The sequence below is a fragment of the Thalassophryne amazonica genome, chromosome 1, assembly GCF_902500255.1.
Source record: "Thalassophryne amazonica chromosome 1, fThaAma1.1, whole genome shotgun sequence".
NCBI classification, from domain to species: Eukaryota; Metazoa; Chordata; class Actinopteri; order Batrachoidiformes; family Batrachoididae; genus Thalassophryne; species Thalassophryne amazonica.
Window position 1 is genome coordinate 57,981,411 of NC_047103.1, and position 24,456 is coordinate 58,005,866.

Sequence of the window (24,456 nt, forward strand, 5' to 3'; positions counted from 1 at the left end):
AATTTTTCCTCCTTACACCACCACATTAGAGTTGAAATGAATGTGCATCTAATGACAACTTTCAGCTTTAATTCACATGGTTTAACAATCTTGGCATTTCAGTATTATGCACATTTTTATGTCCCTCCTTTTTCAGATGCCAAAAAAACTGGGCAAACTAAATGTAGCTGAGTCTTTGGCCTGTCTTATAAGAAAAATAAAATGAGAAATGAGGAGGCTTCATTTCTCATGAAGTCATTTTATTCCTCACTTCACTCTTTTCTGTCAAATCAACCCGCACTGCCTACAACACTTCTGCTCTACGCTTTCAAAATAAAAGCCAAAGACATGAGTTGTGGTGACAGCTTATAACAGGAACATAAAACCTCTATATGAGGTAAGTCTGGAAAAATAGGTTACATAAATATGGGCTATTTTTCATGGAAAATACAACTTTGAAAGGCAGCACGGTGGATTAGTGGTTGGCACTGTTGCCTCACAGCAAGGAGGTCGTGGGTTCAATTCCCGTGGCGTTTCTGTGTGGAGTTTGCATGTTCTCCCCGTGTTTGCGTGGGTTTCCTCCGGGTGCTCCAATTTCCTCCCACATCCAAAGACATGCGGGTTAGGTAGATTGGAATCTTTAAAATTGTCCTTAGGTGTGTATGTGGGTGTGTCTGTGCTTGTTTGTCTGTTTGTGGCCCTGCGACAGACTGGCGTCCTGTCCTGTGTGTACCCCGCCTCGCGCCCTATGACTGCTGGGATAGGCTCCAGCCCCCCACGACCCTTAATTGGACTAAGTGGTAGAAGATGAAAGAATGAATGAATACAACTTTGAAAGCCTTTTTTCTTTAGACAAGTCACGGGATGCATACGTGAACATTTTCAAGTCAATGAATATGCTTTGAACTTCATTGATGTCAAGCATTAAGAAATACAAACAGTATGGTAAATCTCTCTACAGAAGACCACGCCCACATACTGCAAGGAGACAAGTAGGGGAAGCCACCAAGTCACATGACAACTCTGAAGAGTTATAGGCTTCTGTGAATGTGATCAGAGCAATGGAGTACAGTGTGACTGTGCATCTCCAGTCAGCGCTGTATGGCGAAGCTGAGCAGGAAGGATTTTCATATAAGAAAACAAATCAAATCTAGGCTCTCATATGTGTCTTCTGTCAAAGTATAGCTGAAATTTTGCATCTTCTTTTGAAGAAAGTTTTCTGTGCTACCCCATCTCGGAGCTGTGTAACTGGTGATGCAACAGACAAAAAAAATGGACTGTGCAGAGTTTCCCCCAATCACAGCCACAGAAGTAAGTCCCTTTGGGTTCTCCCTTGTGTCACTCGGGGTCACCACAGCAGATACGGGGTGGACCTGCATATTGATTTGGCACAGGAGGCTGGATGCCCTTCCTGACACAACTCCACATTACATGGAGAATGGGCAGGGGTGGTCTTGAACTGGGAACCACTGGAAACAAGCGCACTTAACAGCTTGTCCACCACCTCTGCCCATAAAAAACCTATAATTTTAATTAGCATCAAAGATTACAATCTGCCCCCGGGGCTAATTCCTTTGATTGTGGTTGCAGGAACAAACTCAGATGGACAGAAAGACAAACAAAAACATAACTTATTTCATGAGGCTGAAGATGAAAGATTGCTCATCAGGATCAAAAAGCTGCACCAAAGTACAGCAATTGGGGCCAAAGGCCAGAGCCATCCAGATCAAAGATCAGCAAATGGGTTCATTCATTCATTCTTTCATTTTCTGTACCTGCTTTCTCCAATTAAAGGTCATGGAGGTACTGGAACGCCAGGGTGCAAACACGATCAGAATTCAGCATATAATGAGTGATGGTGATGAACATGAACACAGGTCAGCATTAACAATCTAGTAATGTTTGCGAAGAGATCAAAGGAATAACTTTCAGAGTAGAAAAAAGGAGGTAAAAGGAAAACAGCAATAGATATAAACTGAAAAATGGTTGGACCTTGACAGTGGTATGCACTCAATGAAAAAATGGAGCGAATGTCGACACTTAAACAATATTAGTGTGTCGGTCTGAAATGTGTGAGCTCCATTAGACCAGTAGAGTTAAAGCACTTCCAGTTAGGTATGATGCATATTGAATTTAATCAGAATGTGTTGATCTGTTGCACTCATTACATCAAAGAGTGCTTTCTCTCTCTCTCTCTCTCTCTCTCTCTCTCTCTCTCTCTCTCTCTCTCTCTCTCTCGTATTTCCTCCAAGGAGGTGATGCTTCAGTCTCTGTCTGATTCATAATCAGGCATGAACAGATTTCAATGAATTTTCGTGCAGAGGTTTACAATGGGTCAAGGAAGAGTTGTTGAATATTTTAACTAACAGTGGATCCAGGGTTTTTTTTTTTTTGTTTTTTTTTTATAATTTCACATTGATTTCTGTCGAATTTGTACTTTGGCAAAAGCCTGCCCACTCGACTGCATTAAGAACAGATTATTGAAGGACTGTTTGACCTTGTTGAAGTTCCCTCTTGTTGTTCATCTCTTGAAGTGTCACTTGCCCCTCTGTAAATTTAAGACAGCTGTTCTACAACTTTTATTCCAACATTTTCAGAACATATTAAAAGTTTCAGCTAATTCTGCTTATTCTCATCGTAATACTGCCATTGGCTGCTACAAAACTGATGGCTCCATCTTTGAAATGGTGAGCCACTACTGGTTATTAGTTTGATTAATTTCTCTGAGCAGTACATTATACCCCAGTGTTCCCACGAGTGACATCAGGCAGCTGCAGCATCAGCTTAATTGTGTCATTGTTTGATGCACTTATTCAAAACCTGTTAGGGCTGTAAGATGGTGCCCATCCTCACTGAGATTTTCTTTGGCCCAGACATTGCAGCATACTAACTAGAAATTTAGATTATGATGGGACTGTACTGTACCTTTGGGAAGGACGTGAGTCACCCAACATGGTGCATAAATACTACATCTAAGTATGAATATCCAAATCACCATGCAGGGTTCTTTGGGGAACCTCTTTATCCCAAGGATAAGTGTGAAATTTCCCATTCTGGGTGGGGTTAAGGAGTTGAATACCCTCTAAACTGTTGAAAAACCTTGAATAATAAAAGAGATCTCTTTTTGCCTCCCTATAAAAAAGATTTCAAGCATGTATCATATAACATAAAATACATGTTAAATAGGTTTTCAACAAAAGCTATAAATGAGTGTAGAAATGTGAAAGAATGGAAGTTATACACACTTATCTTGTCCCAACATCCATGTTTTATGTTTTACACCCCTATTCTAAACAGTACCGTTCTATTACGATTGCCCACGATTAAAAATATATTCTTGAAAATGAAAAAGAAATCTTTGTTATTTTGGAAAGTGAGGGACAGATGGAGCGTGAGATCAATAGACAGATCGGTGCAGCATCTGCAGTGATGCGGTCACTGTATCGGACCGTCGTGGTGAAGAGAGAGCTGAGTAGGGGGGCAAAGCTCTCGATTTACCGATCGATCTACGTTCCGATCCTCACCTATGGTCATGAGATTTGGCTCATGACCAAAAGAATGAGATCGCGAGTACAAGCGGCCGAGATGAGTTTCCTCCGCAGGGTGACTGGGCCGCTCCCTTAGAGATAGGGTGAGGAGCTCGGTCACTCGGGAGGAGCTCGGAGTCGAGCCGCTGCTCCTCCACATCGAAAGGAGTCAGTTGAGGTGGCTTGGGCATCTTTTCCGGATGCCCCCTGGAGATATATATATATATATATATATATATATATATATATATATATATATATATATATATATATATATATAATTTGCAGTTCATAATTGTTCAATACTGTCATTGTGTTGCTAGCATAAGCTGAGGGACTCCATTGTGAGCAACAGGATTTCTAATGTGTTTGAAAAATACATACTTGCAATGACTGAGCACCTGAGCAAGGAGAGTGCCTTCAGACAGCAATTTAGGGATTAATAAAGTGATATCTAATCTAATTTAAAGTAGCATCACATAATGCAATGCTAATGGTCATCATAACGAATTGCTATTTGGTTAGCATTAGCATGAAATGTTGTCATCCCATAAAGCAATGCTAATTTGCATCACATACTGTGATGGTAATGGGTTAACATTAGTATGTAAACTCTCTAGTGTTACATAACGTGATGCCACTGGGTGTCACATTATGCAATGCTAATGAGCTAATGTTAGCATGAGCTCAGTGCCTCCATTGTGAATAATGGGATTTATATTGTGCTTAAAATAGCATACTTAGAGTTACAATTCTGCTTAAAAAATCTTACTGCACATCCTCAGGTAAGTTTACATGTTGACTGAAAAAAATTACAATCTAATTACGTGAGGTTTTTGAGTTTTCACCAGACAGACTCACAAACTAACCCATGGGAATGAAGAGGATGAGAGAACGCTACACTTAATAATGCATTTTAACAAATATCTAACTCTATTAACAGTGCTTTTTAAGGCTGACAATGTCGGTGGCAGTGCAACAGAAGAAAAGATGCAAAGAGGACACTGACAGGAAGTTTCACGGTTTGCATGAACAATAATGTTCATGTGGTGATGTCTAAGGATTTAGCAATATAGCAAATATTTTTAATTAAAACACACACACATACACACTTCTCATGCAGTAAAACTCCAAACCCAAAGTGAGTGGCTTAATGGGTATCCAAAGAAATGTAAAGACAACAGTTGATGTTGAGCATTATGTAGTCTGTAAGTAGTATATATAAAGTAATAATCCATGCATGTGTGTGATAAATGTAAAGATTAGATTTGATCTTTGCTGGAAAATGGAGGTCTAGGTCTTTAGGGTCCTGGAGCTTCCTGTCTTACTGTACGGTTGTGAGACTTGGACACTAACCGGTGATCTCAAACAACAACTAGTTGTCTCTAATGCTAGGTCTCTTCAGCGGACCCTTGGGTACCATTGATGTACCTTTGCATCAAATGAGTGGTTACTTACAATGTAACACAATTCTGTTTTGATTTACAGTACCCCACTGGCAGCAACAACAAACAAACAACAGTATACTACTGCATAAAGATTACAGTACTGTCCCAATGTTACATTACAATCAGCAGCTGTGGTTGCTGGGCTACAGTAATTCCTTAAAAAAACCCACACAATTCAATGAGATTTTATTGGGATTCCTCCTATCCTGCCCGTTGTGACTTGCTTCACTCTTGAGGACCCCAGCAGCTGGAAAAGGACAAGACAATTCTCATGTTTCACCTGGCTGCAGCAGATGGAGTTATTTTTGAGAGGTTGTGATGGGCCAGTAGCCTGCCTGAGTGGTTGCCATCCAGGCCCCAATGTGGTTCCATGGTATGGTGCATGCTTTGACAGAGCACCAGCACATATTCCCAGACTTGAGACTTGTGGACATAATTGAAATAGCATGACAGAGGACCCTTGGTAAGGAATTGTACAGGTGTGCATATAAAACAGTCTTTATTCTCAGAAGAGAAGCAATCAGTGGCCCGAGTACAGGGGAGAGTTAGTCCACTGGGCAACATGACATGAAGATACAATCACAAAGACTATCCAGAGAAACAGGCAAATGGTCAGAGCACAGGACATCTACATAACAACTAACAATGCAATAAACAGCAGGCAAAACACAAAGGAAATGACAGGCAGCAAAATGGTCGGCAACAGAAAACAAACATGAGGAAACAATGTGAAAACACCAGTCAGGATTAAGATTTTCTGACACTGGAACAAGCAAAGAATGTTTCTGTGTAGGCTCTCAGTTGTCCAGGTGGTTTCCATAGTAGAGAAGCTTGAATCTTCGACTGGACTGGGTTGCTTGACGCGAGGACATTTCGCTTCAAATCGCAGAAGCTTCCTCAGCTAAAATTCTTGCTCTGGAAGTCTGACTTCTGTCTGACTCTTGTAGAGAAGAATAAAACAGAAGCCAACAAAAGCTGGAGTTTTAAACCTAACCAGACCTGTTGTGTGGGCCGCCAGAAGAGGAGGTACTGCTGGCCCACCACCAGAGGGCGCCCTGCCTGAAGTGCGGGCTTCAGGCACGAGAGGGCGCTGCCGCCTACAGGAACAGCCAAGGTGACAGCTGTCACCCATCAACCATGACAGCTGTCACTGATCATCTGCATCACACCTGGAATAAAAGCAGGAAGACACCTCCACCACATCGCCGAGATATCAACTTCAGTGAGAGGTAATATCCTCAGCCATTTGTGGTTATCTAATAATCTGTCTATTGTGAGTGTTTGCAGGAGTACCGGTCCCTAGTTTTGTGGAAGCTGAGTGAGTGCAGGACGGCACTCTTTTCCTCTGAGGGATCACTGCTTACACATCAGAATATTGAGTGAGAGGTGGAGGTGGAATTCCCACCATTATTGTTACAGGGTGTACACACACCCACACTTGACTGTCTTTGTTTTCCGCCAGCAGTACCAGATCCGACCCCCTGAGACGGTGGCCACCTGGGGACTTCGGGACTTGGCGGCTCCAGTATCCCTCGGGTTCGGTGGCGGTGGAAATCGTGTGGTTCCGGTTCGTCTCCAGACGGGCGTCTCCTATTGTCGGGCCTGCCCACACGACACCTTTATTGATTGACTTGTATCCATTCTGTAATCTGCTGTGTTTGGTTGTGGCATTCACAACAGTAAAGTGTACTAATTTAACTCCTTCTATTGTCCGTTCATTTACGCCCCCTGTTGTGGGTCCATGTCACTACACTTTCCCAACACAGACCCCTCCTACTGAGAGGCAGACTGCTATAGGCTAGTGACTAAACAATAGCTCTAATTAGCAACTATTGTGCTCTAGTTAGCACACCTAATGGCAGGACAGCTGTCCCTCTAATGATGGGATGGATGCCTTTCTGATGGCTCTCTTGATGACGTGAATGACTCATTACCATGAACAAAAGACTGAAACTCCTTTGACCTGAGTACCCCATTGTAAACAGGGGATAAAGTGTGTCTCAGACCCCCTCCCCGGTTAAGGCTGGGTTTCAAACGTTTCACAAAGAATGCCTCCTTGTCCCCTCTCTCAAACCATTTCTTCTCTCTGGCATTTATTCTTCTCTACAAGAGTCAGACAGAAGTCAGACTTCCAGAGCAAGAATTTTAGCTGAGGAAGCTTCTGCGATTTGAAGCGAAACGTCCTCGCGTCAAGCAACCCAGTCCAGCCGAAGATTCAAGCTTCTCTACTAAGCAAAGAATGAGGACTAAAAAGCTTGTAAGACAGTTTGTGAGGAAACAGGCGTGCACAATAATGGGATACAGGATTGCACATGAACTGGAAGAAAGTGTCGCGGCTCGTCTTTTTGGTCTTCTCAGGATGTCGTCTTTTAGATAACACAAACTAATTGCAAGTGATATGCTAGAAAGAGGACACAACACTTTAGAATAATTCAGCCTTAAGCAAGATAAAATGCACAGAGTTTTTAAGTTTATTTAAGCCTTCAACACAAAGCTTAGACAAACTGAGTCCTCTAGAGAGACTGAATATGACAACCGCGCTCGTCTATTTATTGGAGACCCGCGGGCATCGCTCCTCCTTCGACTTTTTTATTTATTTCATTCCCAAGACATGGTTTTCTATTGGAAGCGTCCTCTAGTGAACCCTAAGCAGGTGTTAGGCCATTATTTCAATGTGACAAACGCTCCCATTAAAACATGAAGGATTTACAACTGATTTTTTTAAAAGACCTTCAGCCACAGGTGCAGCTGGCCTGAGGCCCCCTCCGCACGTGGCCTCAGCCACACGTGCAGCTGGCCTGAGGCCCCCGCACGTGGCCTGCGGGAAAGCACCTAAAAGGCCTTGGAAAGCCCCTGACAGACTAAATGACTAATAGAGCCCTTTTTTTGGGTTGAACACCTGCTAGTTCAACCAGAGGACATACAGTTCGGATCAGGACACTTGATAGTTCATCACAGTTCAAATATGGACCTAAAAATTCTTCTACAGTCCCTCCTCTGGGACTCGAAAGAGTCCCATTACATCAACTATACTCTTGGGTTGTTTACTGACAAGACATCCTCATTTGTGCATTGCAATAAAAAAGAAAAACACATCACTCGAGTTACTGATAACTCTGGTGCGGATATGAATATCAGTGATACTTCACACGGTAAATATATTGCAGTGCAGGTGAACCTACATACTAAGGCACAAGGTGAGCAATTAGCTGGATTATATCAACACAAGGTGACATTCAAACATTGAGTTTTGGTGTAATTCAAGGACTTAAAATGGCCACATAAAACAAGTTACATCAACCTCTTAATCATGGCAAAGTAAAGGCTTCACATTGACATCAGTGCAACCAATCATCTTCTGGCATCTATTGACTCACTCAACCAGAGGCTCCAACCCATTATACTTGGTTCTACATATTATTTTGTTAAAGCGTCACACATTTATTATTTAAATGCATCAAATAACCCCTACGTTACCACTATTTAGTCAACCAATCAAGTAACTATTCTAAGGTTAGCGCAGCTATGTCTAGTTAAATGATAAACACAATAAATGGTTTCCCTTCATGTCCGTCCTTAAGTCATTTGCCTTAGTCAATCGTATAATGGTTTTCATTATAGGCCATTTCTCAACATTCTCCACTTTGTTTTTCTTCTTTTTCAGCTTGTTTTCTAATGCCCGTTTTGGCCAGACACCAAATTTAGGCAATGCATGTCTCTTGAGGCATGCTATAATTTAAGAAAAAAGGGGTCCCTATGGTGCATCTTTACTACTAAATCTACAAACACGCCGTGTAAGGGTCCCCTTTATATAACTTTGCAATGTGATATCTATGTGTATGCATTTAGCTTTATCTGTGTTACGCAGATGATGGTAAGGACAGACATTTACCCAACCTTCGTTACTAACATATATCCTTCTTTGTTTTTATTTACACTCAGATTTCTGAAACCAGTCCGCAATTCAAACTCAAGAACCAAGATCATAGTCCGTGTTCAGTGCCATTACGTCAGTCCGCGCTCCTCAGCATTTACTCAGCATCTGAAGTTTTGGGAGAAGTTGGGGAACATGGGGAGGTTGGCCTTTCAGGGGTAGTGGGGGAAGGATCAGGAATTCTGGCTTTCAGACAGTCGTGCAGTTCTCTGATGGATCTTTCCAGCTCCTTGTGCTGCTTGGCCAGGTTGTACAGGGCCCCCAGAGAATTCTTGCCCACATTCAGGGTTGTGGTGGCCAGCCCTAGCTGTTCCCTTTCCATATGCTCCATCATGCAGGCTAGCATGTCCATACTAGACTGAAGACCACACAGTTGAGTATGGAGGCCCTCCTGAGCACAAGAGATGTTGGCATTGTCACGGTGTATCCTGAACAGGTATGCAGCTGTCTGACTTAGTTGTGGCATGATTTCCTCAAATAGCTCATGGGGAATGTGATTTGTGAGGGGCAGGAGCTGCTCCAAGGTTTTTGGAACAGACTCTTGTGGAAGACGAAGCTCTCGAACCAAGATTGCCATGTCCTGTGGGGTGACCATGACCAGATTAAGGTTGTGCAGTCCAGGGGACAGGAAGTACAAGGGGGAAGGCATTTCGTGTGTGGGGGGAGTATTGTTGATGTCGCACAGGCAAGTGGGTGGGACACTCTGGGCATTTAGCAGCCTGTACAAAGCTCCCCTCTGTCCTGGTGGGTGAGTTCGGCTAAGGTCTACCCCTGCTGATCCTCCTCCAGAGGTACTGGGCTGATCAGAATATCTCTCCTGCCTTGGGGGTGGAAAGCTGGGGACAGGTCCTAGCAGTGAATTGGGTCTAGGATGCACTCGGGCGGTTGCTGCATATGGCCGACCTTGGCTGCCTCCCCTGGAGGGTATCGTTGCCACTGGCACATGTGACTGTCTCCATGGCTGTTCCTGAGTCCAAAGGGTCTTTCAGGTGATGGTGGAGTCCTCGGGCCGACTCTTGCTGCAGGCAGATTCTGTGAAGCCGTCATCGCCAGGTGCTGGAACGATGAAGATCCTTCTGTTGCCAACTGGTTTAGCTGCTGGATGGAAGGCGGCTGTGGCGACCAATCATGTCTCGACCATCCCTCCTGTATATCCTCTTCTCCAAACAGTTCTGAGAGTCCAATCAGACTTGATAGAGGCAGATCAGGCATAGGTCCCTGATCAGGGGAGTCTGGTCTCTCAGCCATACTCCTGTGTCCTAGTAATATACATATACGTTCATTATTACAGCTCCATGTCATTCTTTCAGATATTGTCTATCCTATCCCTCATTTTTGTGGGTGCATGTGTGTAAATGTAAATGTGCGTGCATGTCTTCTTCCTCGTCTACAATATCACCAAGCACGGTCCATCCCAGTCCTCCCTATCTGGGGTGTACGCCACAATATTAGGGAGCTGGGGGCTGTCGGGGAGGATAATTGGTATTTCATCCATTTCCATATATTCTGGTTCTCTGTCTGTTTCGTTTGTGCTTTCTTCTAGGGCTCGGATGGCTAACAGTGGGAGCTGTCCTACTGTGGATGAAATCAATTTATTGACCAGAAATTTTATCAAGGGAATACCACAACATATTACCAGCAAGACCACCACCCCTGTTAGTGCCAAGATTACACCTATCTGGTATAACCAGTCTTTCCATGATATCCACCCTCTCCTTAGAGTCCCAAACAGTGAAAACAGTGGGCCAATATTCATTCCATTCCCTACAATGTATCCAGAATCGTCAGTTTCATTTCTCCCTCCTATGGAGTTACTTAACAGTTCCTGTTGCATCTCTTCAAGTGTGATTAAGAGCTCTGTCAAATTTCCGTCTTCCCCTGTACGCATGGGAATAGCTGTGCAACATTCGGTGGCTTTGATCATAATACAAACTCCTTGTTCATCAGCCATCACCATCTCGATAGCTAATCTATTTTGCATTGTCATTAGCGAGGTGGCGTGCAGTTGTTCGGTTAAGGCTCCTACTGCTGCCAATGTCCAGTTCAGGTATCTTTGCTGATTATACCACAAGTAATTAATCCACTGCACCTCCTGGAACCTAGAACGGATTTTTGGAGTAACCCCAAACAGAGCCAATGCCCATCCCCATTTATCCGCATCTTCATCTGCTTTAACTCTGCTACTGTCTATGGCTTCTAACTGTCGGGGTATCCCTTCTGGTATCCCGTTTCTTACTGTGATGTTGTAGTCTGTTTTAAACGTCATTATTCCTCTTTTCTTACGAAGTTTCTGTGGCATGGGTTGTATTGAATTTGGCATTTCAATTACTGTTATTGCTCCTGTGAGCATCACAAAGGCCTTTCCAATTCGGGGACAGCGATGACAGGAGTTTCCTTTTTTGTCCGCATATCCAAAAGATGTCAGCTAAGGGTACCGTTCCCTTAGCTAAATTTGGAGTAGATACCCATGAAGCATGGGTGAGATTCAGTCCAATTACAGACCCCCCTGTGGCCGGTACTATTTGTTCACACTGTATGCCTGCTGCTGGCAGGGTGTGACAGACGGTAATGTTCCATGCTGTTTTGGCCGGTTTGTATTCTTGCTGCTTTTGCATACACTGTATGTGGTGTTTTGGCTGGGTCGTCCCTACCTGCCAATCGCTTATGTATTGTGCTACTAAGCCTTTAGCTATACAGAATGGGTGTATCATCCCTTTCTCTATTTTAATCATAGGTGGAACGGTTCCTTCTGTACTTAGGGGCACTGGACAAAGTTTACTGTCGGCAGCATATTTTTCATCACCTACTGCCATTTTCATAACACATTGTGTATAGCATTCTGCTTGGTCTGAGTTATGTTGGGGACTCCTATAACAGTTGTTGATATCAGGTAGGGGTTTAGCCTGAGGTATCACACCTTTCCGGTGACAGGCTATGCAAGGCTTTTCACTGATCTGCCTAGCCGAAAATTTCAACCATTGGTAAAATAAATTGGTCTTCAACCCTTGTGTGCGGGCTAGGTCTGTACTGGGATCCCATCTCCCTAAGTGACTGCTTGTTTCTAGGCTTCTAATTGTCCTCTTTTTCCTTGGTTTGATTTTTACCCATTTTGTGGCTTCATGTACTGTAACAGTTACGTCTTGCTTGGTTTCCCTGCATCCTCTTTTATCACAAATTACCTCTATGTTGAGTGTTCCCTCCTCTTCACATTTGATGCTAATGGCTTCGCCTAATATGTAATCCCCCAGCTTTCCCTGTATTCCTATGTTCTTGTATGCTTTTGATTTAATGTATACCAAATTATATGTTTTTCCTGTGTTTAGAATGCCTTGTTTAGCTGCTATTGCGGCCATGGCCACGGCACAGTCCGTTGTATGTTTTGGATGTCTATTTTCTCCCATACTGACCACCAGTAGTATTGTCAATCCCTTGAATAATTCCTTAATCATTGCTCTGATGACTGTTGAGATGTGCTACTAGATGTGCTACTAAGTGAGCCGTCACTAGATGAGCTGTCACTAGGGATGTGTGGTGTATCTGTGCTTTGTCTGGGTTGTACTTCCTGCGGTTCTTCTGTCGGTAAATCTACTGAGTTGCTGTCCGAGTCTGATGTCTCCTGTGGCCTGTCTATCTGTCGGTCTGTATTTCTGTCTGTCTGTTGGCCTGCGTCTCCAGTTGTCTCTGAGTCTGCATCTGAGTCTGTCGCTGCTCTATCTGGCAGGGATCCACTACTCTCTGAAGCTGTGCGTTGTCTTTGTTCAATCAGTCTCTGTGAGCGCCTTGGCCAGTGTTCGCCTGGCTGCAGGGAGGCGTGGCCTTCCCTCGGTGCTTCTTCTGGCTGCAGGGAGGCGTGGCCATCCCTCGGTGCTGCTGTAGGGTCTCTGGCTTCTCCTGCTTCCCCCCTTGGCCCGGCGGCTCTGCCAAGACGAGCTTGCCGAGGCCGCAGGGGCGCTGGGCCACCAACCCTACAGCAGTGGTTTAAATGAAACCAAGTGTCCTTACCGTCTACTTTGACTGCTGTACGTGAGGCAAGAATAACTTTGAAAGGACCTTCTCGGCGGGGCCTGTCCCACTTCTTTTTGAACACCTTGACGTAAACCAGATCACCAGGCTGGATGCTCTGATTTTCGAGTGGAATCTCTGCTTCTCTGTCTTCTGTAGCACCTTTGACCTGCAAAAAGATAGTTTTGTGTATTTGGGTTAACTGTCTCAGATAATTATGCCATTCGTCTTGTAGCTGCTCCAGCGATGGTCCTTCGTAGGGTCCTCTCAGGTATGGAATAGGCATTGGCCGACCTGTAAGAGCTTCAAATGGTGTCAAATGGGTTAGTCGGTTAGTTTGTGAGCGCATTGACAATAAAGCAAGCGGCAACGCATCCAGCCAGGTTAGTTTGCCATTGCTGTCTGCTATGATTTTTGCTAGTTTGTTCTTTAAAATGCCATTAGCCCGTTCCACCGCCCCATTTGATTGGGGGTGATAAACACACCCAAACTTCTGTTTGATACCCAATTGTTTGAATGTTTCTTGTGTAACCTTGGCTACAAAAGCCCTACCGTTGTCAGATGAGATAGTATCTGGAATGCCAAATCTTGGAAAGACATCTCGGCACAAGAATTTGGCTACCGTTTTATGGTCTTGATTTGCAGAGGCTACTGCCTCAATCCATCGGCTGAATCTGCATATCACTACCAAAACATATCTCATTCGTTTAACTCGATTTTCAGCTCCCATGTCTATGAAATCCATCATAAGATGTCTGAATGGCCCATCAGGGACCGGAATGTGGGCTAAAGGGGCTGTGAATGATTTCCGGACATTGTACTGTGCACATACCTCACACTCATTCAACAAACGGTCCACTGTTGCTGCCATATATGGTGACCACCAGACAGCTTTTAGTTTGTTCATAATTTGGACTCGCGAACAATGATCGGGTCCGTGGGCCCAAATGATTGCATGTCGTAATAAATTGGTGGGTAACACAAAATGTCCATGACTACTGCGCCACAGCTTGTCCGCTGGCCCCTGACTGCGTGTCTCAATAGCGCCTCGTTTAACCCACATTCGTTTTTCTTCTCCACTGGCCCTACTTTGAGCCACTATCAGTGCGTCAAGTGAAACCAGTGGGGCACAATCTTGGATGGTTAGCAGGGGAAACATATTTTCTCCTTGTGCTCCTTTGCGCGCTGCGTCATCTGCTAGGTTGTTACCTTGAGCTATGATGTTATTATTCTTTTGATGACCTGCACATTTAATGATGGCTATCTCAGACGGTAATTGGAGAGCTTGTAACAGTTGGGAAATCGCTTCTCCATGAGTGACAGGGGTGCCATCTGCTCTCAGGAATCCCCTTTGTTTCCAAATGTTTGCATGTACATGACATACGCCATAAGCGTAGGCTGAGTCTGTGTAGATATTAACATGTTGATCTTTAGCTATCTGGCAAGCCATAGTTGAGGCTTTGATTTCTGCCAGTTGGGCTGAACAAGGCTGATCAATTCCTTGGGACTCCAGTAATTCAAAGGTCTCGCCATCCGTGTTTAGTTTAACAATCCCCATACCCGCATGCAATCCCACGGCATCCCGAAAGCATGAGCCATCCACGAACAGGGTTAGATCTGCATCTATGGCGTGATTATACAAATGTTCTCTGGCTCTCAAAAATTTCTCTGTCTCTGCCACACAGTTATATGGAGTACCATCTAACGGTGTGGTCAATTTGGTGGCGGGATTCACCGTGTGACAACGTTGTATTGTTATTTCTGGGGCGGACAACACAACTTCATATCCAGTGCGTCTAGCTTGTGTTAAGACAAAACGTTGACTGGTTAGCAGGGCATGTAACTGATGCGACGTGTACAACGTTACTGCATGTCCCATGATTATGGATGATGCTTTTTGAAATGCAAAGGCAGCTGCTGCTAGACCCTGATAGCATGGTGGCAATCCTGTTTCAATGTTGTCAAGCTTTGTACTATAATAGGCCAATGGTTGTTTTCCTTCATTTGTTTCCTGCATTAGTACAGCACAAGCATATCCAGCTTTTTCAGTAACATACAAATGGAAAGGTTTCCCATAATCTGGGTTACCTAACGCGGGAGCAGATTGCATGTCTGTTTTTAGGGCCTCAAAAGCTCCCGTTGCCTGATCTGTCCAGACGAGGAGAGCTGCATTGCTTGTTTGCCCCACTGCTCTAATCATGGCACGCAAAGGTGCAGTTTTTATAGCATAATCACAAATCCACGGCCGACTGTACCCTGCCATCCCAAGGAATGAAAGCATCTGTCCCACTGTTTGGGGTTTGGGAGCCTTGACTATAGCCTCCACTTGGCTTGGGGCTATACATCGCGTGGTCCCACACAACTGTCTTCCCAAGTATTCTACTTGTTGTTTGCAGAACTGCAATTTGTCCTTACTTACTTTATGACCTCCATCTGCCAATGCATGCAATACAATTAATGAATCTTTTTCACACTGTTCTTGAGTCTCTGATGCAATAAGGAGATCATCCATATATTGCACCAATGTACTGGGTATATCAAGGTGTTGTAAATCTTCAGCCAGGACTTTGTTAAAGATGGCTGGGGACAGGTTCAGTCCCTGAGGTAGCCGTGTATACGTTAGCTGTTGTCCCAGAAATGTGAATGCAAACAAATGTTGTGAGTCTGGGTGCACAGGCACACTGAAATAGGCTGAACACAGATCGATTACTGTGTACCATTTTGCTCCAGCAGGGATGCTTGATAGTATAGTATGCGGATCAGGTACTATAGGTGCATCCATTTCTATTATTGCATTGATAGGACGCAGATCATGTACCAGCCGATACTCTTTGGTATTGCTTTTAGGGATAGGATAGATAGGAGTATTGCATGGGCTTGCAGTTTTTATTAAAACTCCAGCTGCCATTAGTCCCTTAATTACTGGTTTTATGCCTTCAATAGCCTGAGGTTTTAATGGATACTGCCTTTGGTGAGGCAGTTTTGCTCCCGGTTTTACTTTTATTTTTACTGGTAAGGCTGTTTTTACTAGTCCTACATCCGTTTTGCTTTTGGACCACACCACTGGTGGTATTTGCTCTAACAATTTCTCTTGTTGGGCCGATAACACCATCTGTCCCTCTGGTCTAGGATTGAGCTCCACTTTTTGAGCTATAGCCTCATCATTTACTTTTAAATTAATTCGTATAAACTGCTGGTCTTTTGACAGATGTACTTGTGGACTTTCCATGTTTTGCCATTCTTCAACTTCTGAGGCTGTCTTTACCATTGGACCTAGGTCATGGGATTCGTACTTTTCTGAGACTAAAAGGGTCACATGAGGTGTGGCATTCGGCACTTGATACCATTGTTGTTCAGCTGAAGTTAGCTTGACAGAAGCTGCGGCCCCTTGGGGGCCTACATAAATTTCTGTAGTGGTTATGTGAAACAGCCGTTGATTCATCAATGCATCCCAGCAGCATGCATAGTCAGTCTGTTCTTGTTTGGCATCGAACATCAGGGTGACATGTAAAGGTAAACTAGGTGTACATACTGCTTCATAGTGTTGTTCTGCCCAGGGCTTCCATTTTTCCCATTCCAGTTGGAGATTTGAATTTTCTGGTTGTAACTTCAGCCAGTATACCATGGGTTGCACAGGTCGGCCCTTGTTTTCCATGTCCATAAGCACCATAATGTTGGCGAGTGCTTCGTCAGGAAAGTGTATTTGCAGTCCTTGATGGGTACACACTATCTGGGTTTGTAGCTTACATAAAATGTCTCTTCCCAGCAAATTCACAGGTGTATTTTGTGAGTATAACAGGGGTGCTTCAATTGTTTTTCCTGCAATCGTTACAGGAAGTGGGCGTGTAAAAGGTATTATTTGAGTTTTCCCAGAGAAGCCGATGGTCTTAATTACAGACCCAGAGAGGGGGAGATGAGCGCCCATTTTCCCTATGCAAGAGTATGTTGCCCCTGTATCCACCATGAAAGGGAAATCTCTGTTTTGTATATTAACAGTGACGGTTGGCTCTTCCTTAGGTATCATTGAAATAGCCAATGCCACCGTTTCCCCCTCTGTCTTCTCTAGGCCCCCCTATTGCCAATAGGCAGAGGGTCCAACCCAAGGCCGGGCCGGACAGTTTCTCATTCGATGTCCAGGTTGTCCACAGCTCCAACACTCATTAGAGGGTTGATCCCCTATTGGGGGTGTTGGTCCCATAGGCGGTCCCGCTTGACTGTTCCTGGGAGCTGAGTTTTGGAATCTGTTTCCAAATGAAGGTTGGCGAGATCCTCTTCGCCACCCTCCTCTTTGACCTTGAAAGTTCCGTGACTCTCCTCTCCACCCATGACTGTAGGTGGGTCCATTTCCGGGTGTGCCAGTGCTATGGTAGTGATAGTGATGCTCCACTGGTGCTGAGACTTCTCCTGCAGCAGTGCTCCCTGCTGCTCCTTGGGGGCTCTGTGTGGCTGTTACCACAGGTGCCTGTAAGGTGGCAGCAGTGTTTGCCGTAGGGCCTGTGCTTGCCGACTCAGAAGGAACAGGGGTCATCATTGGTGCCTGGGTCTTTGTTTTTTCTTTCTTGACTTTGGTTAGCTCTCCCAACTGCATCTGCACCAATTTTTTCGTCAGGGATTTTGCTGCATCTTCTTCTTTTTGTTTTTCTTTCTTGTAGATTTCAAGATGGTGACAAATATGCTCAGAGTATAAAGCCCAATTCATTTTCGATAGTCCCACAACTCCATCTAGGGCTTTCTGAACCTCATCTGGTAGAGCTTTTTTACAGTTATTTTAAACAGGATTTCAGTTGCTGGAGAATGGTTCCATGCATTTCCTGTTTCCTCCGCCCATCTTTTCTGGAATCGGTGCAGGAACTTCTTTGGGCACTCTTCAGGTGTCCACTCCTCATCATCCAATTTAGAGGGATCCAAGACCTCAGGGTACTTTCTTCTCAGTCCTTCCCACATGGAGTTTCTATAGCGATTAAAGGGGACTTCATCATGTTGATTAGTGCCCATCATTTGTGTTAGTCCAACCTTTCCTGCTAATTCTTCAGTGTCATGTTTTCCCATGACATGCATTAGCAAGGCTTTTATGTCACCTAAAGACAAGGTTACCCCTGCAGTGCCTTCTTCTAAGGCAGTTATCCATCTCCCAGCTCCTTGGGTGATGTCTGGCAGTCTGTTGGCCAGCCCCACCATGTCTGTCCAGCTCCATGGGGTATACACATGATGACCATTTCTAACCACCAATGGGCATATGAGGTCTTCGTCCTCCTCTTCTTCTGTGCGGGCTCCATACTGTCTTCCAGATCGAGTGCGACTGACTGGTTCCAGGCAGTCCATCCAGTCGGTTATATTCTGTTCTAAAGCCGCTATGTCTTTGGCTACACATTGTTGTCTTTGCCTGAGTCGGGCCTCTTTTGCACTCTCAATGATGATCTCACCAGAAATTTTTCGGGTGGGTGGCTGTATAATGTGATTCCCTTGATTGGGCGTCGACTGTTGTAATATTCTTCTTTCCTCGGTGTCCCTATGTCTTTGTATTCTTTCCTTCGCTAGCCGAAGTTGCTCAGCTAGTTCTTCATTATCTCTTCTGGCCAGATCCAGTGTGTCACAGAAGCTCTTGTGCCACTCTTCGGAGCCTCTATAGCCTGTGAAGGTCCAGTCGGCTGACTTATGGTGGGAGGGGACGGTTTTCAGTGGACCTCGATGTGCAGGCGGAGCCTTCAGGTCTCTCTCTTTATCCTCGTCTGCCTCCGTGTCACTGTTATTTGTGGTTCCCCCTGCTGGTCGTGGTGTGCGACCACTTACTTTCGGACTTGGAGACCTTGTATGATCCATTTGACAGACTGAGGACCTGTCTCCTTGTGGCTCTCGAGCTTTTAGTGTCAGTGTGAATTTGCCCTCCACATCCATGCCTTGGTCCTCTTCACGAGTTCCTAATACAAATTGTCCAGCTGTCTTCCCCATATCATGACGTTTATATGGGGGTGGCTCTGCTTCCCAGCTCGGTGCACTGGCTTTAGTCTCTTTGGATCTTTCCTCTGTCATTTTTTCTCTTTTCTGCTGTAGCCTCTGTGCTTCCTGCTTGAACAAGGCCAAAACTTCTTTTTCTTCAGTGCGTTTTTTTGTTGTTTTTTACGTTCTTCTGCTGATCTTTAATTTCTTTTTTCTGTATTTCTACCGCAACTGCTTCACACATCACCGGATCAAATGATCCCACCAAAGGCCATTGCCTGCCCCCATGTGACCTTTTGTGCCACTTTCTCATACATTGGTTGGCCTTAGTGCGTTTTCCTGGATATTTTCTTAGTACTAAGTCTAGCGGGGTACTTTCCCGACCTTGACCTTGAGAGTTACCCATGTAACCCTGACAAACGCTATGTGAGGTGTTTCTATGGTGTTCTGGTAGTCCCTCAGGGGCTGTCCTGATCCAGACCAATAACTTGCTGGCTGTAACACCTGTTTTGTATTTTAAACCCTTAAAAGGATTACATTTCCAACTGCTATGCCCGTCTTCTTTTTCTTTAACTAAATATGAAAATTTACCTGTTTCCCACCGAACCTTCCTTGGGACCACAGTCAGAGTCAACCTAGGAAACAGTTCTTCACCTGGATCGGTTGGTAGTGTTACTAAATGATTTAATGGTATGCTAAGTTCTTTATTAGGGTCAGCACAAAGCAGCTCCAGCCACGGGGTTAAACCCTGATGCCACAGACGTCTTATCAGCAGCTCCCAATTAATTAGAGGGAATTGTTCTTTCTTTTGCTTCAGATTGATTACTTTAGTAATCTGCCATAATTTCTGATTGATCTCTTGTTCGTCCTGCCAATGTTCTGCTCCTACCCTGTCAAAATAGGTCCTTTCCAGCCAAAAATGTGTCCTGATTCCCTGGGTTTCGATGTCTCCGTCAGTCAAGTAATGTTCTGGGAGTATTATTTCATCATCACTTAAGTCTCCCATCAAAGACTGTCCCAAGCATTGATCAGTCTGTCAGCTTTTTCACTATAATCTAAGCTTTAACTCTTTTGATTTATAACCAACTTTATTTATTTAATCCTCTTACAACCCTAACACTTCCTAATGTCTTTGCTCCCGACTTTCTTCTATTTTCCTTCTAATTTTTTAACTTTCTGCTTCTTCTTTCTTTTTCTGCTATGTTTGTTTATTAGTTTTCTCTCTTTGAAATAATATCTACCTTCTCTGTATTTACATAGCACTCTTCTCCTGTCTTTTTCTTCACTGCCTCTGTTTCACACTTTCCTCTCTGCCTGTCATGCACCTCCCAAGTCCTCCTGTTGGGTCTAAATACCTCCCCCTCGTACTCTTTCACATTAATCTTGTATGTCAGCCAGCCTGCAAGTTCTCACAGCTTTACACAGATTACTCTCCACTCTCCCACACACCAATCTTCAAAAGCTTTATACACAAAAATTATTAAAAACAACTTTCTATATATCTCTATCTAGACTTCTGCCACTTTTCACTCCGCGGCTTTAAACAACCTTTTTATTCACTTAACACCAATGTGTTCTGTTTAAGCATGTATCTCTTCTTCACGTTAGACAGCTTCTCCGGCGCTGTCAGCAACTTCATATATTACTTTTTTCAAGCCCTCTTTGAGCGTACAATATTTCATTTACTTCTACGCCTTACCGCGCCTCGCGTGCGTATCCTGTGCTTAATATATTATTTTCCACCAGCTCCTTTCTGAGCATACATTTCATTTACTTCTACGCCTTACCGCACCTCGCGTGCGTATCCTGTGCTTAATATATTATATATACAAGCTATTATTTTCACAAGCTCCTTTCTGAGCTTGATAAATTTGGCAATCATTAGCATAGCAATGAAATGAAATCCCATGCCGTCAAAGGGTGGAACCCAGAGGCAGTAAATACAATGAAAAAGCAGTGGCCCTAGAATTGAATCCAGTGGGACACCACGTAGCACCGAAGTTGCCGATGATTCAGAACAATGAATATGCACAGAAAAGATTCTCTCTACTAAGTAAGACCTAAACCATTCAAGTGCAGTGCCATGGATGCCCTTTAAGTGATATAATTGAGATAATAAAATGTTATGGTAAACTGTATTGAACAGGAAGCACAAAAATTCTTTGTAATTCTTTGTATAATTTTGGAATGTGTATGCTGTGAACTATCTGGATATTATAGATATTCCCACCTGTTGAGACATGGGTTATTCCCATGACTCATAATAGCTCTAAATCTGAAAAGGGATTTGGGTAGCATTGGTTTATCTCCAGGTCACCCCCAGCTACATTTATCTTTTTGTTTTTCTCCTTTTCTCTGCTACAGTGCTTTCTCTGTCTCTGGTGCATTTTTTGCATGCTTCTGTTAATGCAGCTACTTCTGCAGCTTGTGCCAAAAAATGCGGTGGTAATGCTGATGATTTTAACACTTCATCCTGGGTTGCTGCAGCATATCCACTGACATTTGTTTCATCCAAATTCTTCGTGCACGAGCCATCAACAAATATTGTTACTTCTGCATCCCCAAATGCAGTGTTTGTTAAATCTGGTCTGGGTAACACTGTTTAGGTTTGTTGTGGCAGTCCAATCACATTTTTCTTCCATTGTCTGATGGAGGTAGACACAAGGGGAAGCATGTAAACAGATTCAAAGTGTCACATCTTTCCAGTGTCAGATGAGGCTGTGACAACAAGATTGTCAACAAGATTGCACTTCCTGTAAATCTTAACCATGCACCACGCTGTGGATGGTGCTGCCATTTTAACAAGAAATAGGGGGTGTGTTGAGGCATGGACAGGCGATCTGGCATACCGGGCAATGCCCAGTGGGCTGACGTGCATTTTTGGGCCGCTTGTTATAATTTAAGCAAAAAGGAGGTGATGGTCTAGAGTTGGGCTTCACACCAGAGGACCCTCGGTTCAAATCCTAGTATGACTGGAAATTCACTAAGGGCTCTTGGGCAATGTCCCTAATCCCCTAGCTGCTTCCGGTGTGTAGTGTGGGCAGCTTGCATGGCAGCAGCCTCACATCGGGGTGAATGTGAGGCATTTGATGTGTAAAGCGCTTTGAGCGTCTGATGCAGATGGAAAAGCGCTATATAAATGCAGTCCATTTCAACGTATATTATCAATCATTTTTAGCAACCGTGACAGCCCATTGGTTGATTTTGTTGAAAGACATTGTGCAAATCCTGTTGTGTGGGCCGCTGAAGAGGAGGTACTGCTGGCCCACCACCACAAGATGGCACCCTGCTTGAAGTGCGGGCTTCAAGCACGAGAGGGCATCGGAGCAACCAGGAGTGACAGCTGTCACTCATCATCCGTACCAGCTGTCACTCATCCACTACTCATCACCACCACCATAAAGGCCGGACTGCAACTCCACCTCCCCGCCGAGAAATCAGCTACCATTCAGGTAACTTTCTCTGCTGACTCAAATCATTGAGTGATAACCTGAACTTCTTTTGCAGCTGTTATCCTGTGGTGTTCTGCCTTATCTGTGGGATTGGCATTTGGTGTGATCAGCGACGGCTTCGCCTCACACCCCAAACCAAGATAAGTGGTTAAACAGGAGCTGCACGAGTGTGTGATTGGAGGTGGAGGTTCTCCCTCCTTTACTGAACACTGACTGTGGGAGTACTGAGTGTGCGAACTCACACTCATCAGGACTGTCTCTGTTTTCTGCCAGCAGTACCGGGTCTGACTGCTGAAGACAGCGGCCACCTGGGGCGCAGGGCTTGGCGGCTCCAGTGTTCTTCAGCTCCGTTGGTGGTGGAAGCTGTGTGGGGATCCAGCTCTTCTCTCGCCAGGCGTCTTCTATCGTCGAGCCTGCCCACACGTCACCTGGTGTATGATTGACAGTCCACCATATTGTTATTGTCTGTACGTCGTTGTGCGATTCACAACATTAAATTGTTACTTTTGGCTTATCCATTGTCCGTTCATTACCGCCCCCTGTTGTGGGTCCGTGTCACGTCACTTTCACAACAGGATTTCTCGGCCAGCGTCATGGATCCAGAGGGGCGTCAACCATCGCTTGAACAGCCAATGGAAGAGCGAGGTGCACAGGCGCCAGCAGGAGGCGTGTTGAGTGAGCCATCTTAACCGCCTTTACCGCTCGGTTGGACTTAGTTACCGAGCAGAGCAGTGTTCTCAATCGTAGGATAGAGGCTCTCACCGCCCAGGTGGAAGCGCGTGCTCAGGGCGCTGCTGCAGCACCTCCCCCTGCTGACCATGTGCCAGAAACAGACATTCCGCTGGTCATTCAACGAACCCCCCCACCGTCCCCTGAAGCATACATAAGCCCTCCGGAGCCGTACAGAGGCTGTGTGGAGACGTGCGCGGACTTCTTGATGCAGTGCTCGCTCGTCTTTTCACAGCGTCCCGTCATGTATACAGCAGACGCCAGCCGGGTGGCTTATGTGATCAATTTGCTTCGAGGAGAGGCACGCGCCTGGGCTACGGCGCTTTGGGAGCAGAATTCACGGCTCCTAACGGTTTATACTGAGTTTGTGAGGGAGTTCCGACAGGTGTTCGACCACCCTCATAGAGGCGAGACCGCTTCAAGTGTGCTGCTGTCGATATGGCAGGGGCGTCGGAGCGCAGCGAAGTATGCAGTCGACTTCCGCATTGCGGCAGCGCGAGCCGGCTGGAATGCTGTTGCGCTCCGCGCCGCCTTTGTAAACGGACTGTCTCTGGTCCTTAAGGAGCACCTGGTGGCGAAGGACGAGCCGCGGGATTTAGATGGGCTTATCGACCTGGTTATACGGTTAGACAACCGATTAACGGAACACAGACGGCAGCGAGACGAGAGGCGTGGTCAAGTACACGCCGTCCCTCTTCCTCCCGGGTCTGAAAGGGAGCCGACTTCCCCACGCTCCACTGCCAGGGCTCTCCACGTGACAACAGCTCCCCCTGCTGACATTGCTATGGAGACGAGCAGGGCCAAAAAACGATCAGATCAGAGACAAAGGAGGCTGATCCGTGGAGAGTGTTTTCTCTGCAGCTCTACTGAGCACACACAGAGAGAATGCCCCAAACGGTCAAAACAGCAGCACTCGTCCTTAGAGACTGGGCTAAGGGTGGGTCACAACACCCACGTGGGGAAACCCCCGACGATCTGCACGAATCCCAGTCACGATCCTGAGTGGGGATCTAACCCTTCATGCCCCAGATCTGGTGGACACGGGGTCGGAGGGGAATCTGCTGGATAGCAGATGGGCAAAGGAGGTTGGACTCCCTCTAGTGGCCTTACCGTCACCATTGTCGGTGCGGGCACTAGATGGCACCCTTCTTCCACTAATCACACACCAGACTCAGCCAGTGACATTGGTGGTGTCTGGGAATCACAGGGAGGAGATTGTGTTTTATGTAACACCTTCTACCTCCCGAGTGATTTTGGGTTTTCCATGGGTGTTAAAACACAATACCCGGATTGATTGGCCGTCTGGGGTTGTGGTTCAGTGGAGCGAAACCTGCCACCGGGAGTGTTTAGGATCCTCAGTTCCACCCGGTGTGCCAGCTAAGGAGGAGGTTTTAGTCCCCCCCAATCTGGCGGCAGTGCCGGCTGAGTACCACGACCTTGCTGACGTC

The 24,456-nt window shown here is 45.2% G+C and overlaps 1 protein-coding gene and 1 long non-coding RNA gene across 2 annotated transcripts in view; one reads left to right on the forward strand and one right to left on the reverse strand.

The window, feature by feature from the left end:
* neto1l (neuropilin (NRP) and tolloid (TLL)-like 1, like) overlaps positions 1-24,456 on the forward strand; it is a 174,542-nt gene that overhangs the window by 25,728 nt on the left and 124,358 nt on the right. The gene's annotated exons all lie outside the window — the stretch shown is intronic.
* LOC117510635 lies at positions 278-23,895 on the reverse strand. Its single transcript, XR_004560774.1, has 3 exons — positions 23,885-23,895; positions 23,360-23,367; positions 278-410 (listed from the first exon to the last, which is right to left on the reverse strand). It is a non-coding gene; the product is annotated as an uncharacterized LOC117510635 (long non-coding RNA).